This window comes from Natrix helvetica, assembly GCF_964273705.1.
Source record: "Natrix helvetica genome assembly, chromosome: 5".
NCBI lineage: Eukaryota > Metazoa > Chordata > Lepidosauria > Squamata > Natricidae > Natrix > Natrix helvetica.
The window spans coordinates 24,563,723-24,575,909 of NC_138551.1; the positions used below are offsets into that span (position 1 = coordinate 24,563,723).

The 12,187-nt window shown below is 41.5% G+C and overlaps 1 protein-coding gene across 2 annotated transcripts in view; it reads left to right on the forward strand.

The window, feature by feature from the left end:
* The window catches only part of PPM1L (protein phosphatase, Mg2+/Mn2+ dependent 1L), a 217,644-nt gene that overhangs the window by 14,532 nt on the left and 190,925 nt on the right, over positions 1–12,187 (forward strand). The window lies entirely within an intron of this gene.

Below are 12,187 nucleotides of genomic sequence, written 5' to 3' on the forward strand. Positions count from 1 at the left end.
ACCATCAACAAAATTAACAAAATTAAACAATTATGTATGATATAGCTCAGGGGTGTCAAACTCGATTTCATTGAGGGCCACATCAGGGTTGGGTTGACTTTGGGGGGCTGGGATGGGCATGGCCAGGTGGGCAAGGCCAGCTCGACATCATTCATGTCGCTGGCGCCTGTGGCGATCCGAGCGCTTGATCAGAGAAAACAGGCTCCCGAGCTCCGTTTTCAGCTATGATGGCCTCCTGTAACCCTCTGCTAGCAAAAACTGAGCTTGAGAGGGCCACATGCAGTCCTCCCAAGCTCCATTTCTGTTGGCAGAGGCACTGAGGGCTGGTCCTTCGCTGTTTCCAGGGCAGCCCCGTGGACCAGATCTGAGCATCTGGCCCCTGGATCTTGAGTTTGACACCCCTGTTCTAGTTGCTAGGTTTTTCAGTGACCTAGGTAAATATGTTGAACAAGCCCAGGCACTCCCTGAACTTGTCACGCCTAATATTGTTGATATCCAAGTGGTTCTTCAGAATTTTAGGCCAGCATTCTCTAATTGTAGCTGGAGAGGCCGAGGATTAAACTCCAGACATTTGATATGCAAACCTTGTGCTGTACCATTGTGCTCTGGCCCTTTCTTTAAAATACATGTTTAAAAATAAATGTTTTGTTTCTTGGTGCCTTTTTGGTTCCCCAAAACATATTATAAAATGTACATGGATTCTTCCTTGTAAGAAAAAAGCAGAATAATATTATGGTGGAGGTACAGAGAAATTAGATTTGCATAACAGATGCGTTAAGAGGCTGCCTCCTCATTCACAGTCATGCTGTGCCAAATGGCAAGATCTTTTCACAGCTTTTCCCATATTGGACCCAGGATGTACCTTTTCTAGCTTTTTTAAAGCTGGAGGATTTGAAGGTTTTCGCAGTTATTTCTGCCTACTGCTGGCATGGACCTCTGTTCAATTTGAGTTGGGACTGAGCTTTAATCTTTTGTTCACCATCTGCTGATGATGCAGAGCCAGGTTATTGAGAAATATTGCTTTGGAGTTTGTAAAAAAAAAAACTGGGATCATTGAAGGTTATAATGATTTACATGAAATCAGATTGGGGTCTGTCTAGTCCACTGCATTTTCTTCTAACTAGCAGTTTGTCAAGGATAAGGTTTAGCCAGGGATGTCAAACTCAAGGCCCGTGGGCCAGATCTGGCCTGTGGGGTGCTTAGATCTGGCCCACAGGTCCGCCCTGGAAACAGCAAAGGATCAGCCTGCAGTGCCTCTGCCAGTGAAAACAGCCCTGGCAGGCCATACACATCCTCCCCAAGCTCCGTTTTCACTGGCAGAGGGCTGCAGGAGGCCATCGCGGCTGAAAACGGAGCCTCAATGTGTGACATCCAGCTGGGCATGTCTCTCCGGGCCCCCAAGGTCAAACACAACCCTGATGCAGCCCTCAATGAAATCAAGTTTGACACTCCTGGTTGATACAGTTCTTGGAGTGAGCCAGTAAGTCAAAGCCATGGAGTTGGATGGAATGGATGGAAACTGGTTGGAAACTAATCAAGGAGAGAAGCAACCTGGAATTAAGGAGAAACTTCCTAACAGTGAGGATAATTAACTAGTGAATCAGTTTGCCTTCAGAAGTTGTAGGTGCTTCATCACTGGGGATTTTTAAGAAAAGACCGGACAGCCACCTATCTGAAACAATATTCTGCTGGAGCAGGGAGTTGCCTGCTGCAGTAGAAGACCCTCCAAGGTTCCTTCCAGCTCTATTCTGATTGTAATTGCATTAGGAGCACGCAAAAAGTGCCAGATAAAGAAAGTGATTGTTTGCTCAAGTGTAGCCAGAGTGGAAAACCTTAAATATGAACTGTACATTGCAAACTTCATTTTTTGCATTTGTGTCATGATATCATACACAAATGGATAAGAGGTAGAGTTTGTCTTATGTCACATGTTTTACCATTTGCCCCTCTCACGTCGACATTCATGTTGGGAAGTCCTAACGTCTTTTAGGTCTATTACTTTAGTCATTTTATAGAAAAGAAGTTTTGCACCAATTTAATTTTGTAGTAATTTCCCAATTGACCTAGTAAAAAAAATAGTCACATATGCTGGCAATAAATCAGAATCTACAGTACATTTAATTACAGATTCCTCCAAATAACTGATGATGAAATGGTTAGACTGCCCCTCTCCCTTGCTGTCGTCTTTCTTTGCCTGGATAGAAGTGAACATTTCCCAATTTGGGAGGCACTTTGACTCAACCGCTGAATTTTTTTACTTGCAGAAACACACATGCGTGCACACTCTGCCACTCATGAATGAACATGTCTGTGCAAATTGTTTTATAAATGATTTTATCTTTGTTCCAAGCTAAAGGGACAGCCATGCAGAAATCTGTAGATTTCCCTGCTTTAGCTTGAACCGACAAGGAAGTTTCCAATATTTTGAGTGGAATCCTTTATGAGCTTTGCAAGCCTATAATTGCAGCTTGCCAGCTGCTTGTATATGCTCTGTTATTTAGTTTTATATAGGTGAAAGGGAAGATCTTCTCGCCCTTTTGTAAACATTTTATGGAATTTATATAAAGATCTGTTCATTTGTTCATTCCATAATTATTCATGGTTGTCCCAATTTGGCACACCTGGATTTATTTAGACTATGGTTACCCATATTCAGATAGTGTTATTTGGAAAAAAAAATCCATTCCAATCATAGTTTGATTTGTTTGCTTTTAAATTAACTGAATTAAATGGTTGAGTTCCAGAGGGATATTGAACATAAATTACAGAATCCCTTTAAATTTAATCAAGAATAGTGTACAAACAGCCCGTGAATGTGGCCATTGTGTAATCCAATGAGAAAAGGGACCATATCAAGAGAAGCAGAACTGAAAGGCAACTTGTCTACTTTGGTGGCCTAATTCCTAAAAACAGGGATGGCCATGTATGGCCCTCCAGACACTGTTGGACTCCCTTTAACATTGGATGTACTGGGAAAGACTAATTGGTATTGGATCATGTATTAAACGTAAAGGTTGCCCTCACACATATGTGGTAGTTGGTCCCGAGCCAGCGCTGTCCAAAGACGTATCCATGGTCATGTGGCCGGCATGACTAAACGCCGAAGGGGCATGGAACGCTGTTGCCTTCCTACCAAAAGTGGTTCCTATTTTTTCTACTTGCATTTTAACATGCTTTTGAATTGCTAGTTTGGCAGAAGCTGGGACAAGTAACGGGAGCTCACTCCGTTATGCGGTGCTAGGGATTCGAACTGGCGAACTGCCGATCTTTCTGATCAAGTGGCTCAGTGTCTTAGCCATTGAGCCACCATTGAGTCACTTTGGATCATGTATTACTCAACCTATTTGTCTTAAATTCCAACTTAAGATGAAAACACGACAGTAGAAAGACAGTTGTAAATGTTTGGGGGCAAACATTTTGGATATATGGCCCCAGAGAAGAGTTATTGTCCAGTTCTAGGCAAAGAGAAGAAGTAATGCTGTAAATCTTGCATTCATTTTTTATATTCTTTTTGCCCTAAGTTTTATTTAATGTATGTTTTTCTGTTAACTTTTAACTGTATGTTTTTCTGTTACTATGATAAGAATAAACTTCATGATCAGTCAGAACAACAGTTGGCATAAATTATTGGGCAGGGAAAGAAATAGAAGGATATAGCATGAAGATATGGGGTGGATCTGCATCAGATTCCAGGCTTTTCCTCATTTGAGTTGGGAAAAAAATGTGTAATTGAAGCTGTTTATTAGTGATGACTAGAATCACCTTGATAAAGCCCATAACTAGTCCAAAATCCTGATGTCCCAAAAGGTTGAATAGAAAACTTCCATAGAGAACTTTCAACATGTTTCACTGCACCAAGAACTTGATTTGGTGCGTGGGGTGGTGGTGGAAAGGAGCAACAGGCTGGGTGTTAACTCTTATTAATTAACGTACAGTAGTTCGTGTTATCATTCTTCCTACTTCCTATTCTCCCCCTTTCCAACATTTCTAGGTAGGAGTTTTATTAGATTCTGAGAGTTACCACATGTAGCTTGTAAATTGAATTTGGTTTTTATAACTCAAAATTTGCAGCATGGAGAATGTAGATATGAGATGAATTTGAGGAAGGGAGTGATTGGATGTTAGGAGATATAGTATTTCAGAGTGATGGACTACCAGAGTAAGACTCTCTATCTAACATCTCTTATATCCCAAAGGGAAAGACTCTAATACATCATTTTCAGGATTATTGCATGTGATGAGCAGGCTCTGTTTGGAGAAGATGGTCCCATAGATAACAAGGAACCAAGTATGGAACTCTGAGAATCAAATTCAGCACTCTAAATTTCTGGGAGAGAGTCTAAGGTGGTTGAGAAAGAAATTAGACATAAATCATTCACGGAGGGAGGACTTTGTTCTTAATCCCTAATCCTTGTATTAAATCACCTTGTTGAAGTCTGGCAATTCTTGCTTCCTTGAATCCTCATGCTGTGAGGAGTTTGACAATTGTACTCAGAAACATGCTAGCAATCATTGTAATAGCCACTGTATAGGTTTGGCACTGCTGTAATGACTCTCATTTGTCATCATGTGAGATGTTGCAATCTGCACCAGTTGAAGTTCTCAAGTATTCTTCACAGTCATTCCCAGCTATAATGATTGCGGAAATGAGGGCACGAGTGGGTGTTGCCATAGCTTCCCAGTCTAAAATTGGCCACAATCGGTTGTACCAGATGAAGCTGCACAAAGGGTGCCCTGGTCATGGTCTCTTCTTACTCATCAGAGGGAAACCACAACTCTAGGAAAACACCCAAGTTGTAGACCAGTTCCTTCATGGGAGTGGAACTCTTCCCCAAGACTTTATAGGGGGCATCAACAAATATGATGGCTCCTTGACAGAAAAAAAAAATCCTCTACCTTGCTAGGATTTCATTTTCAATTTTTTTTTTCAATTTATCCAGTCCCTTACTACTTCTAGACATTGGGTATATACATCTATTATTTCTCCTGTCTAACAAAGAAATTACTAGAGAAAATAATTTCCATGCCCAATTTGTTATTCGCTTCAAGATGTCTTTATTGGCTGTCCGTGGAAAACAAATGTCAACCACGTTTTGAGTGGCTAGTTATTTGCTGCCTGCTGATCAAAGAGAGGCTACAGTAATATTGTAAGCTGTAATTACCATACTATTGCTGTGTGCCTAGAGCTGGCACGGACGACTCATACCCTTTAGTGTTTTGGGGGGGACCGGGTAGACAAGACTGCCAGATTCAGATGCATAAAAAATACAAAATTGGAGCTTGAAAGCTTCAATGATAGTTTTCCTGTAGTGAAATTTTTGTAATGCAGAAGTTTTAGCAGCATGGAATTGGTTGCTATGCTTTTTTGCAATTGACCTTGAAGTTGATAATGCATTTAATGTTGGTGGAGCGCCCAACCTCTTGCTATATAAATACTTAATCATGAAAATAATATTATGTAGGAACTTCAGTGCTTAAGTGGGGATTGGCTACGTAACAAGAATAGAATTCTTGTATGCAATAGGATTCTGTGTTCTGTGCACTTCGGAAATTAGACGTTTCCTAAGCATAATCCCCATTACCTCTTTACATGTGCCATTTCAGGCAAATTCAGTGTTATGAAACTTATATCAGAAACTGAATAACTATCAAAAATGGTTTTATATAACATGCATTACTCTTTAGCAGAGTCATGCATTTTAGACAGAAGCTGACTACTAAGTGGAATTCGTTTTGTTTAGGGTAGATGAAGCTTACACCAGATCTGTGAGCACTGTGGACAAAATCCGCCAAAATCCGCCAAAAAATAGAAATTTTTCTGTTTTCTTACTCTAACAAAAAAAAAAAAAAGATAAGTAAGTAGTCCAGGATAAGATAGACTTGAATTAAATGCAAATTAGAAATTTTGTGTTGCCTGGTAACTTTAAATTTGAAAACTCAAATCAGTCATTCAGTTGCAGTACTGCTACAAGTTGTAGCCTGACAAGGACATCAGACATTTTGTATAACAACAAACAAAACTAGCAGCAGAGCCCTTATGAGGAATAAAGTGGAGTTGGTATTGCTTTTCCACTGCTGAGTAGAAAAACCCAAAGTCTGTGACGGGAGGATCTATCAGAGGGGACAGCCAATTTTCCCAGTTCAGTTTAAAGGCAAAGCTGATCACACAACAGCACAACACAACAAAGGGCATATACTTTGACAAATAAAGGAATTTGTGAATGCTTCTTACACACACTGTTTACCATTTTCCCACATGTAAATAAAAATGCAATAATCATGTTTTCATATGTTTGCTCCCGTGGAGGTCACACAATTATGTTCTGAGAAATGTCTGCAATCTTAGTTCTTTCTGTCAACTGCAGAGCATAGAACCCAGATTCTATGCTCTATAGACAGTTGTTATTAAATAATCCCTAAAGCAGTGGTGAAATTCAATTTTTTTTACTACCAGTTCTGTGGGAGTGGCTTGGTGGTGGGTGTGGCAGGGGGAAGGATACTGCAAAATCTCCATTCCCTCCACACTCCTGGGGGTAGGATATTGCAAAATCTCCATTCCTACCACACTCTAGGACCAGGCAGAGGTAGTATTTGCTGATTCTCCGAACTATCAAAATTTCCGCTACTGGTTCTCCAGAATAATTCAGAACCTGCTGAATTTCACCCCGGCCTTAAAGCCACCTTGGTATAGTGGTTAAGGCACCAGGCTAGAAGCTGGGAGTTCTAGTCCCACCTTAGGCACAAAGCCAGTGGGTGACCTTGGGCCAGTCACTTTCTCTCAGCCCTAGGAAAACAGTGTCAAACCATTTCTAAAAACCTTCCCAAGAAAACTGCAGAGACTTGTCTAGACAGTCTTTAAGAATCAGACACAATTGAATGGAACAAAAAAAAAAACCCTACTAGTCCTTTTCAGGCCACATTTAAAATGCTTTTTGCAATGTAACAGACAACATTATTTGTGTTCAAGGTATTTGATATTCTCTCAGATGCACTTAACTGGGTTTTAAAGATCCTCTGGAAAGACTCTCTTGCCATCATTAGAGGAACACTGAGTATTTAGAGTGAGGCGTGGACTTCTCAAGTTCAGTTCCCAAACTCTCTGCCAAGTTGTCTTTTCAACAGCAAGCAAAACATTTTTTTTTAATATGGATGATGGTTTTTGGACTTTGAAATGTTTGCAGGTACACATTTTAACCCATGTATATGATTATAAAACCTGATTGAATTATAAAACTGGTGCTTTACTGTTAGCTACCCTAAGCGCTATATGTAACCCAACAGAATATGCATTTAATAATTAGAATTATGTGTGTGTGTATTTTTATTGGGTGCTATGTCTCTTGATTTTCTACATTGCAAAAGAAGTTTTAATATTTAGAAAAGTGACTTCTGATCTTCATCACAATATATATAAACAAACTTATAACTCTAAACCCCTTATAAGGTTACAAACGAACCTTCTTCCTTTAATCTGTCCCTTATCTATATACAAATCCATATATCATAAATTGTTTAGTTCTGGGGTCAGCAGGGTTAATAGAGCTTTTAGAAACATTCTTATTCAGACAAACCAACTTTATATTCCATCCTTTTACTTGTAACAGTCTTGATTTTAATTCATCTGTTGTCATAGGATTTGATCTTTGTTCATTTTTTTTTCTTTTTTCTACTCCCAAAGGCCTCTCCAACACTTTAGCAAGCCCTTTTTGTGTCATTTGTATTTCCACTTTAATTTTTAAGGTTTTAACCAAGTTTTCTGTATCCAGTAGAAAGCCCTTATCCAGGTCATTCTCTTGGCTTGTCATTTATGTTTCTATTATAGTTGTTTTCTTTGTTTTATAATCCACACCTTTTAATATTTCTGGTTGTAATATTTCTACATCAGCAGAATATGTTTCACCCCCTTATCCTGTAGATTTCTTAAAATATTTTTTCCACTTCTGTTGTTTCTTGATTACTATTTTTTTGTCTATCCATAGAAGCATATGTCATTACTGATATTGTACTAATTTCTGACCCCATTCTTCAAAACTTTTCCTGGAAATTTCAAATATAACATTTGTAAATTTGTAAATTCTAGTATTAACCAATTTCAGTCTATTGTCTGACTTACAACTATAATGGAGCCTGGAATTTCCATTGTAAGTCATGATAGTCATAAGTTGAGTTACCTATCTGACTGGACCCAACATCATCTTATATTTGCAGTGATCATTGTTTTCTTGCAGACGTTTCATTATCCAAACTGATAACATCATCAGTGTTACCATGTTTCCCCGAAAATATGACAAGGTCTTATATTTTTTTGACCCATGAAATATGGCCTTGGGCTTATTAAAGGGGAGGGCTTATTATCTTTGGGTTGCTGGGCGGTTGCTCCCTTGCGAGCAGGCTCCCGAAGAGCCGGGCACAGCCTCAGGGTTGAATGGCTGTGTTGCACTGTTGCTTTCGGAATGCCCCTAGGTGAGTGAATGGGGCTCTGCATGGCGGGAGAGGAGGGTTGTGCGAGCAGCTTTTCCACTCCCCACTCACATGACTTGCGGGCTCACGATGCCTTTGGCGAACTCTACAGTACCTGCAGAGACAGGGCATCTCTGCTGCTGGCGCCGCCCGCCGCTTGGTGGTTTTTTTTTTCAGCTTTCAAAGCACGGATGCCACTCTGGAAGTATGCTCTATGGTAGCGTACAACCATAGAGCGTACTCCCAGAGCAGTATCCTACCTCCATGCTTTGGAGCGGGGAGTGGAAAAGCCGCTCGCACAACCCCCCTCTCCCGCCATGCAGAGCCCCATTCACTCACCTAGGGGCATTCCGAAAGCACCGAACCGCGGGAGGCAGAGGGCGATGAACAGGCACTCATGTTGCTTGGTGTCTTCTGGGTACCGCTAGGTCAGTCAGCGGTGCTGTGCCTGGCTAGAAAGGAGGGTTGCCGGCAGCTGCTCACAAGTGTGGTCACCTCATGGCTGCTGTGTTGCTGCTGCGACAGCGCAACACAGCCATTCGACCCTGAGGCTGTGCCCGGCTCTTCGGGAGCCCGCTTGCAAGAAAGCAGCTGCCAGGCAACGCCCCCTCTTCAGCTGGGCACAGCACCACTGACCGACCTAGCGGTACCCCGAAGGCACCAAGCAACACAAGCGCCTTTGCCCCCCACCTCGTTCCAGCGGCTTGGCGCCTTCAGGATACCTCTAGGTCAGCGAGAGGTGCTCTGCCTGGCCGGAGGGGGGGATTGTCCAGGGAGCTTATTTTTGAGGGTGGCCTTATATTTTTGCCCATGTGAAAAATGTGGCAAGTCTTTAGTTTCAGGACAGGTCGTATTATCGGGGAAATACGATAGTAAGGAGTGCAGTTTGCCGTCAGCTTTATATTTTGTTTGCTTGCCTGTCAATGGTGGTGGGAGTGATCTTAGAAATTCTTTGATTGGGCTTTTTGCTGTTGGCTTCTTCGAAACTGCCAAAGAAGTCAACAGCAAACAGCCCAGTCAAAGAATGTCTAAGACTGGGGTTTCGCAAGTCAGAGGCATTATTTGTCTCTTTCCAGCCTGGGATGCTGGGGGCCAGGGTGTCCTCTGCAACTATTGGCCGTTGGCTGCGACAGGCCATTGTAGACGCCTATGGGGCAACGGGTCATCCCGCCCCGTCGGGGATAATGGCCCATTCCAGTAAGAGTGCCGCTACCACGGCGGCATGGGCCACTAGGCTCCCTTTGAGGACATTTGCTGGGCAGCTACTTGGGCGTCCCCGACCCCGTTCATCCGGCATTACCGGCTGGATTCGTTTACTTCAGCGGAGGCGTCATTTGGTCGGAGGGTCTTGCAGAGGGTAGTAGCGGATCCTCCCCTTGGGCTGTAGTTGTTGTTACTTCCCTCCCTGGGACTGAGCTGGGTATGTCCCACACGTGACCACTCCCTCTCCCCCACTGGAAAAAGAACATTGGTCTTACCTGAACATGTCTTTTCGGGGGGGGAGAGGGAGTGGTCACGACCCACCCTGTTGAAGTGGGGTGGGCCCAGGAGAGGGCTGGGGGGGGGGTTCCCCCGGGTTGTGTTATGTTGTTTTTCAGTTCTGGAGTTCGCCTTCGAGGAAACTGGGCAAGAAGGAAAGGCAGGAGTAATTAAGAAGTTTACTCTCAGTCTTTGGACAAATCAGACTTTGAGAATACCCCACACGTGACCACTCCCTCTCCCCCCCCCCCCCGAAAAGACACGTTCAGGTAAGACCAACCTTCTTTCTGTTCTCCTTTTCATAGTAATAAAATGCCATTTTACTTTACAGTTTTCGGACTTTTTTATTACAATTTATAAATTGCTACAAGTGTATTCCTTCAGAGGGAACTTAATCAAGTAATGGAGTTATTATTTTTATTAAAAGCATGCCACCTTTCCTCTGAACCTCTCAGTGCACTTATATAATTGAATAATTGTTGTAACGCGATGAGGATGTTTTCAGAATATAAGTGGACACTCCATTTTTTTAAAAAATGATGGAAATGCTACAATTGTTACAAAGCATGATATAAGCACGACGCAAAAGCCAAAATGTGTCCATAAGATATTCAACCAGGATTTAAAAATTAAAAGCTCACTTCATGCAGTGAGCACAAGAGGAGTGATATACCCAGGAGCTCTAAGAAGACATTGCAGATTAGAAAAAAAGTTGCAGGGGCAAACAAGCATATTTAATAATAAATACAGTGCTTTCCCCTGGAGCAAGCAGCGTTGAAATTTCCAATCTTGGGATTGGAGTGGGCTTGGGGGTTAATGCAGAATAAGTCTACAGAAATTTAATGTGTTTCTTCCTGCAGTTACTTTAACAAAAAATGGGGACAACTGTGAAGCTGAAAATAGGTGCTTTCTGCCAGATTTCAGTAGTGAGATGTTGGAGAATTTAAGTCCTTCAGAAAAAGCTGGTTATAGCATGCAGGTCCTGATTTCCCAACCTTGGGGTAAAAGAATGTACCAGTGTGAAATTGGAAGACGACTTGCTTAAAAGCTTCTCTGTTTTGCTAGGCAAAAATGTTTCTGCTCCCAGTGGAGAAGCCTTCCCATCATGCTGTCTCTTTCTAGCATCAACTGACAATTTGCTCAATTGGTCAAGGCAAGTTATTATCAAGTTCAGTTAATCCAGATAGAACCTTGTGGCGACATGTGGATTTTGTTTGGTTATAAAAATCAAACTTTAAAAGAATTCCTGCGTATGCTTTAATCATTCCTACTTGGTGCAGAAGATCCAGAAGACCTATTGCAAGTATCAGTCATGGCTCAATTACTTTCCTTCTTGTGAAACCAAAATTATTCAAGCAGCATAAAAGAGTTGACATTTTTGAAGTGCCATTTTTGAAGTATTGGAAGCAATAAAATAAAATCTCATTAATTCATTTTTATGGAAAAAAACACAGTGGATTCAGCGTTGACCTAAACATTTTTACTCACTAAAAGATCATTGTTTCAATTATAAGGGTAAAAAAGGAGGAGCTATGGTGCAGTATTGCAGGCTGACTCTGCCCGTTACCAGTAGTTCGATGCTGACTGGTTCAAGATTGACTCAGCCTTCCATCTTTCTGAGGTTGGTAAAATGAGGACCCAGATTGTTGGAGGCAAAAAGTTGTCTCTATAAACCACTCAAAAGAGTGCTGTAAAGCACTATGAAGCGGTATATAAATCTAAGTGCTACTGCTATTGCTATTGTTAAAGAAGAATCATTCAATTTCAGTGTGTGGACAGACCCATAATTCTACTGTAGGAATGTTGTTTGCATCAATCAGGCCTAGCTCCAGTATAGCTTTTTGTCTAAGATTACCCCAGACTAAGTATCCTGGGCTAGATTATACCAATGATTAACTATAATAAAATTCATCTAATGAAAGGAAGAGGAATCCTTGTCAGTGGAAAAACATGTATAACATCTAATATTTTGCCCAAGAATAGTGATTTTTTTTTAAAAAGATTGAAAATATCAATACAATACAATAGCAGACTTGGTAGGGACCTTGGAGGTCTTCTGTCCAACCCCCTGCCTAGGCAGGAAACCCTATACCATTTCAGACAAATGGCTATCCAACATCTTCTTAAAGACTTCCAGTGTTGGGGCATTCATAACTTTTGGAGGCAAGCTGTTCCACTGATTAATTGTTCTAACTGTCAGGAAAGTTCTCCTCAGTTCTAAGTTGTTTCTCTCCTTGATTAGTTTCCA